The 7611-nt window shown below is 41.8% G+C and overlaps 1 pseudogene; it reads left to right on the forward strand.

Annotated features, from left to right (window-relative positions):
- Positions 1 to 1057: 1057 nt before the first annotated feature.
- On the forward strand, positions 1058 to 1223 carry LOC126485611 (U2 spliceosomal RNA; annotated as a pseudogene).
- The last annotated feature ends 6388 nt before the right edge of the window (positions 1224 to 7611 follow it).

Consider the following 7611-nt stretch of genomic DNA (forward strand, 5'->3'; position numbering starts at 1 on the left):
AAAATAGCGAGAAATAGTCCATTTGCTCTACATTATCAAAGTAATTGTTTTTAGATGAGTCAAATAGATCACTTAAAACACTCACCACACTCTTACGATGATTCTCATTCATAATAAAACATTTTCAGCGTTTGAGAATCACACACAAACATTTTGCATATCAAGTAATTAAATTTCCGCCACAAATAGGGCTTACGTCTAAGAATATTCGAGGTCTTGTATGCACCGATCTTTGGCAACACAAGCATCCTCCTCCACCACAACGTTTCACCCTTATACTAAACATATCTGGCGAAGAAAACCTTCCAATCGCACACACTTGTGATCACGAAGATTGCATCATGCACGCTAGCCATTCTGGCATTGGCGTGCACTACTCCTAGCATCCACAAGCAGGCTATACCGGATGCTCAGAGCTCGGAGAGACTGTCACTGACCGCTAAACAGTCAACCAATCAATTTACATTGGGAGATAATGATCCAGGGCAAACACTCGTCATATTGAACCTTCTCAAGCAACACAAACATCCGCTTCTGTCGCTGCTGATCCATTATGCTGATCAGTTCGCTATTCAGCAATCCAAAGGTTTCTGCCATTGGGATTTGGCCCTGTGATTGTGGGCAAGTGCTGACAGATTGGAGAATTCTTTGTCACTAACGAGCTGTCACAGATTAAGCTGCAGCCTCTGGTCGACTGAAGCCTTGTGCCCACTTTTGTCAGTGACCGTGGCACTCTGTGAGACTTGCAAGCATGACTTGAATGTAAATTTCTAATTGCAGTTCCACCCCCAACAAGCAGACATGACTTGGACATATACTTCAAACCTTAATTCCACCCCTGACATAGACTCTCACCATTTTAAAAGAAATCCACTTTATCCAATTGGAGACAGGGGTTTTGTCAATACATGCCGAATTTCATACTCGCAATGTAGATTCTTCCCTTTTATGTGTGTTATTTTCGAAGACAGATGAAATTGGATCACAACTTAAACGTTTTCACATCGCTAAAGTATTGTTACTTGTGAAAATCCTGTACAGCGGTATGGCATAGGCTATATTTCCTCAAAATATTTGCTCATCAGGTTAAAAAAATCTGTACTTATCAGCTTAATATCTGTTATGTTTTGCATCACAGGACTAGAATATTAAACTCATTTTTGGCTCATGACAGAGTGCTAGGAGCATCTTCTATCTGGGTCACAGGATGCCTCCTAACTTTCAAACTCCCTTTAAGTAGCCAAATGCCACGACACCTACTAAGTCCATTAAAGTAGCAGCACAGAGGAGCTATATATATTAGGTTGATAATATGTATCACTTTATAAATTCGGTAATATAGCTGATTTTATTACGCTGGCTATCTCTCACTGTGTAGGTGTGGCATTGGAATTTTCTTAAAAGAAACGCCTGATTACCGTTCCAACTCGCGAATCATGACTGTGGTACTTTCTGCCTTACTTCCGCCCACCCACTGGCACGTCACTGATATCAAATTGATTTACTGATTAATTAAACTGATCATGAAAGCTCCTTTGCATGATGATTAATTTTTTTCGTGCAGTCGGGTTACATTCACCAGGTAGTTCAAAATGCCAGTCCCTGGAGGGAAGGTGGTGCTCTTTTCGAATACTTTTGAGAAATGACATTTGAAGCTGACTGCAGAAGGATTCTAACGCCACCAACATACATTTCGCGCAAGGACCATGAAGGTAAGATATGAGAAATGTTGCTGTGCTCATACGGAGGCATGTAGACAGTCTTTCCTTCCCTCACTCAGTCTGGGAATGGAATGGGAAAGGAAATGACTAGTAGTGGTACAGGCTACCGTCCACCATGCACTGCATGATCGATTGCGAGGTATGCTTAAAGATGTAGATTTACTCTGCCTATTAGAATGTCAGCCCATCCATTTATAGACACTCAAGCTTCACCGAAGAATGTTGTGTCTTATTCATCGAGAAAACAAAAGACGAGCTTCTGCCGCTGACAGCTTCTTGGTAAAAATCTTTGTATTAGCCTCTAATTTTCTCATTGCAGTCACTTTGCGAGATGAACATGAGCGGTTAGAATATGTTCGCCCACAACACTTAGAAGAAGTGGTATAGAGCTCACTTCTCAACTCCCCTTTCGTCAGAGCAGGCGCGGCTCGTAATTAAAGGCTCTGAGGCGGAGCCGCCCCAAAATATATGTTAAAGTAAATTTCGCAAGAACGTATTACATAATTTAAATTATCAGGACGAATTTCGCATATTTCCCGTTCCGATTAAAATAACGACGGTCAACATTTTTGGAACTGTTTGTATCGATAGATGTTTTCCGAATGGTTAGTAGTGTTTAGGCTGCGCCTTGAAACGTCCGTAAGCTGCATGTAGTAGCGGTTTGGGGGCGTGGCTTCTACAAAGTACTGCTCTTTATGGGCGACCCGAAGGCTCAGAGCTTGCAGCCTAAGGGTGTCGTACCAACCACCACATATTTTTCAGGTTCCACTATCTATGTAATAAAGGAATGTAGAGTGCCCGAAACTTCGCTATCCAATCTCTGTCTCTGCATATCTCTACTACGCTTCGATGCGTCATTAATCGACATTTAGTATTATTGTTTTGATAATGTTTTACATAGTTGTTTTGTTTCTGCTATTGGCTATTTTATCCACATTTAGAATAAGTTTGCAAATATCCCGCCAGAGTGCACTACACCACAGTAACGTACCAGTACTGCCATCTAGCGAGAGTTTCATAAGTGGTTAGAGGACAAAACGCGCGAAATTTGTCCCGTTGCTTTACCTTCCTTGCTTGCTGATGCTGACTGCTTTTGTTGATACCGTGTGATATTAGCAAGTTTCTTTTTCGGAGTATATTTTGCAGGATTTTAGTGAGTTTTACTTGCTGGTGAATACCTGCAACATACCGCGAGTGTGAAACAAGCGCAATATGAATTCAGTGTGCAAATTAATAGGTAAAAACTTGGAACACGGCCATAGGATGAAAGTGAAAGAACTTGGTGCTTCCAGACCCGCATTAAAGATCTCTCCGAAACGCGTCTTTTCATATGATTTGCTGCAAAGTGTCAGAAAATGCAATAATGACGTATAAAAACACTAACCAAAGATTTTAACACGAAGTTAGCTTCTAATGATATTTAATACCTGATTATAGAAGATACAGTACGGAAAATTATGGGTAGAGCGTGATCTGCCCACCCCCTCCCCCTGAATTCTTAGTTGTTTACGTCAGACTAATCTGTAGCGTAACCCGAGGTCTATGTTGGCTCTGATCAATAAATGCCACAGCCTTCCCCCGTATAGAAACCACGAGCCGCGCCTGCGTCAGAGTATAGCTTACCTGCAATATTCTCACGAAACTTCTTGTCTTTGATAAATAGCATTTGAATACACCTGATTTCGATGAGTAAAAGATGTCCTCCACCAAGTCACAAACCCCTGCTAGTTTCTCGAAATCCCATCACATTCTGACAGCACTGTTCCATTAGTTAGAAGACTGTCCAGTCCTCCACCTGTCAATAATCAGGTAGAGGGCTGCCACAACGAGAAAAATAGCACTCTAACTTACAAGAAGAGATTCACAACCATCAGAATATACGCGGATGGCGCAAAGAAATTCAGAAGCATAACACCTACAATTCATCGATATCGAATGACTGTCTATGAATATCCCCCGTATGTGTCCTAATCTCCATTATCTTATTCCCATGATTACCACACTTACGACAACGTATTGGTGTTGACAGCACAGTGTTTCTTCTCTCTCTCTCTCTCTCTCTCTCTCTCTCTCTCTCTCTCTCTCTCCCCCTCCCCAATCGTTATTTTTGTAACATCCAATGGAGTAGAACTACAAACTAGAAAAACATCGCTAACATCACCAGGTAGAGAACTCAGTAGGATTTTACCATGTCTCTCTTTTGATATATCAAAAACAAATAACGTCTTTGTGTTGACATCGACCATATGCGATGATCCCATTAAATATGTATTTATTGCTCCATTGGAGCAGGTGGCCAGTGATCGAAGTTGCTTCCACAGACCTGCGGAAAGCTTCGTCGCCTGTACTAGAGCAAGACCACACACGATAGGCTACCAATCACCATAGAGGGTTCTTGTGTTGTCTCATAAGCAGTTTCATTTATTTTTGCTGTAACACATCGTAGCAGTGTATGACTACAGCTGTGTGCACAGCCATACATTTTGTTTTTCTAGCAAAACTTTCAGATCTGTGTCATGTGCTAAACTGACATTAATATGTTTTGATCCATTGGCTCTCACAGAAAGCTAGACATTACAAGGTATAAATTAACCTGCTCCCAGACACACAGGGTGCTTGGAATAAAAGACAGAGGCAGTGTTTCTGGAAGAGTTTGAAATGTTGTGGGGCGTTTCCAAACAGCTGTTCGAAAGTGATGACCTCTACATTTAATCTCATCTTTCACAGTGATGGGGCTGTGGATGTCTCAGTGTTCCATTTTCGGAGAGACCAAGAGCACCTCATATTGGTGGTGTACATTGAACCCAGGTATATGATCACTGTTCCAGTGTCCTAGATGATGGTCATCCTGTCCTCCAAATCTTTCGACACTGCATCATTCATTTTATCGCTTACAACGTAAAAACACATGAAGAACAAGGTGGTATTCTGCAGAACTTAAAGCCATAGAGCAGAGATAGCATATACCATCAGTTGTCAATTCCATCAGTGAAGGAACGGAATGACTGTCATACAACCAGGCGAACATGTAAGTACCCTCATTCATCCATATTTTTGTCGCACTTTCATCAGTTTTACGTATTTTTCTTTTTAGCAGGTTATCTGTAATTTCAACGCATTTAGCGCAATTACTCGAGGTCCAAACCACCACTCTCGATGGCTTGTTCCATCATATACAGTTAGGTATGAAACGACAGTTGCCTTACATTCTATTATGGTACCTAGTTTCACTACAGCCAGTAATTTTACAGGTACAAAGAGGGTAATGTTCTCAAATTCCAAAACATATCTAATTTTCTCCTGTAAACTAAATCTTTTATAACTTTGACAATTAACTTTCCTTCCAGCAGTTCTTCTAGACAAGAGCATTCAATGATTTTAATCTTGCCTCTTATTTCCCACATAATACTGTTGTTTTGACACTCCACATCTTCCTGGATGTGTGCTACTAGCTCTTCTGATGCGCAATATAATTTCATGTTTACAGCTTTTGCAAACGAGTGGTGATTAAATGTTGTTATGCTGTCGGTTTTAAGCTCTGCGAACAGTTATTCTGTTGCTAAATGCACAATATCCAGTTGTACAGTTATAGACAATGTAACCTTTGTTTTTAAACAGATCCAGATGGGAATGCAGCTTTGTAAACAGGTTTTTGTGTGTGTTCTTTAATGTAGTAAATGTGCTCCAATCCATTCCTTTCAGCCAGCACTTACACACATGCTCACTCACCAGTGCCATTAACAGTACATGCAGATATTTTATATTCCCCTGTGGTAGACAGATTTAACCACACACCTTGTTGAAAACAATATGGAAGCCTTGCCTAAACATTTGCAATAGCTTCTTTTTCCAGTTGCAATTTATATTCTATTCTTCCTTTATGGCAGTTGTCTTCACTATATGCTCCAGTATTCTTATTCTGGCTTCAGTCTCTTGTATTTCTACTTTTCTTTGTTGTACACATATGACATTAACTGCACTTAAAGGGGTAATTTCTCCATTGGGGAATGGCATAAGTCTGTGTGAGACTTTTACTCTTTTTTTGGGTCTCGTGGAATAACACAGTTTGTGGGTACCAGTTCCAATTCTGCAATATCTATATCTGATGGTATTGTGGAGAACAATGTCCTGGATTGAGAGAAATATGTTTATCCTCCTTAACTAAGGCACTTCTGTGTAATACACTACTGGCCATTAATATTGCTACACCAAGAAGAAATGCAGATGATAAACGGGTATTCATTGGACAAATATATTATATTAGAACTGACATGTGATTACATTTTCACGCAATTTGGGTGCATAGATCCTGAGAAATCAGTACCCAAAACAACCACTTCTTGCTGTAATAACGGCCTTAATACGCCTGGGCATTGAGTCAAACAGAGCTTGGATGGCATGTACAGGTACAGCCACCTATGCAGCTTCAACACGATACCACAGTTCATCAAGAGTAGTGACTGGCGTATTGTGATGAGCCAGTTGCTCAGCCACCATTGACCAAACGTTTTCAATTGGTGAGAGATCTGTAGAATGTGCTGGCCAGGGCAGCAGTCGAACATTTGCTTTGACCAGACGTTTTCAATTGGTGAGAGATCTGGAGAATGTGCTGGCCAGGGCAGCAGTCGAACATTTGCTGTATCCAGAAAGGCCCATACAGGAGCTGCAACATGCGGTCGTGCATTATCCTGCTGAAATGTAGGGTTTCGTATGGATCAAATGAAGGGTAGAGCCACGGGTCATAACACATCTGAAATCTAATGTCCACTGTTCAAAGTGCCGTCAATGCGAACAAGAGGTGACTGAGATGTGTAACCAATGGCACCCCATACCATTACGCAGGATGATACACCAGTATGGCGATGATGAATACACGCTTCCAATGTGTGTTCACTGCGATGTCACCAAACACGGATGCGACTATCATGACGCTGTAAACAGAACCTGGATTCATCCGAAAAGATGACGTTTTGGCATTCGTGCACCCAGGTTCGTCGTTGAGTATGCCATCGCAAGCCCTCCTGTCTGTGATGCAGCATCAAGGGTAACCGTGGCCATGGTCTCCGAGCTGATAGTCCATGCTGCTGCAAACGTCATCAAACTGTTCGTGCAGATGGTTGTTGTCTTGCAACCGTCCCCATCTGTTGACTCAGGGATCGAGACGTGGCTGCACAATCCTTACAGCCATGCAGATAAGATGCCTGTCATCTCGACTGCTAGTGATACGAGACCGTTGGGATCCAGCACGGCGTTCCATATTCCCCTCGTGAACCCACCGATTCCATATTCTGCTAACAGTCACTGGATCTCGACCAACGCAAGTAGCAATGTCGCGATACGATAAACCGCAATGACGATTGGCTACAATCCGATCTTAATCAAAGTCGGAAACGTGATGGTACACGAGGCATCACAACAACGTTTCACCAGGCAACGCTTGTCAGCTGCTGTTTGTGTATGAGAAATCGGTTGGAAACTTTCTTCATGTCAGCACATTGTAGGTGTCGCCACTGGCGCCAACCTTGTGTGAATGCTCTGAAAAGCTAATCATTTGCATATCACAGCATCTTCTTCATGTCGGTTAAATTTCGCGTCTGTAGCCCGTCATCTTCGTGTTGTAGCAGTTTTAATGGCCAGTAGTGTACTTTAATTGTTTGTTGGAGTCAGTTTTAAGAAAAAATTCTGCACAGGGTCAAACGCACAATCCATTCTGTACTTGTATGTTGTTGCCTCTAGTCTGGTAATACCATGCTGTTTAGCCAAGAAGGATGTAAAAGCTTTTCATAGTCGCATTGCTGCTTCCCTGGGGGGTGGGGTCTCCTTCTATGCAGAAGTCGTGGTTTGTTATTAGATAGTTGCACGTCTCAATTTTATTAAAAATCCAGACGAA

This window comes from Schistocerca serialis, chromosome 6, assembly GCF_023864345.2.
Source record: "Schistocerca serialis cubense isolate TAMUIC-IGC-003099 chromosome 6, iqSchSeri2.2, whole genome shotgun sequence".
NCBI lineage: Eukaryota > Metazoa > Arthropoda > Insecta > Orthoptera > Acrididae > Schistocerca > Schistocerca serialis.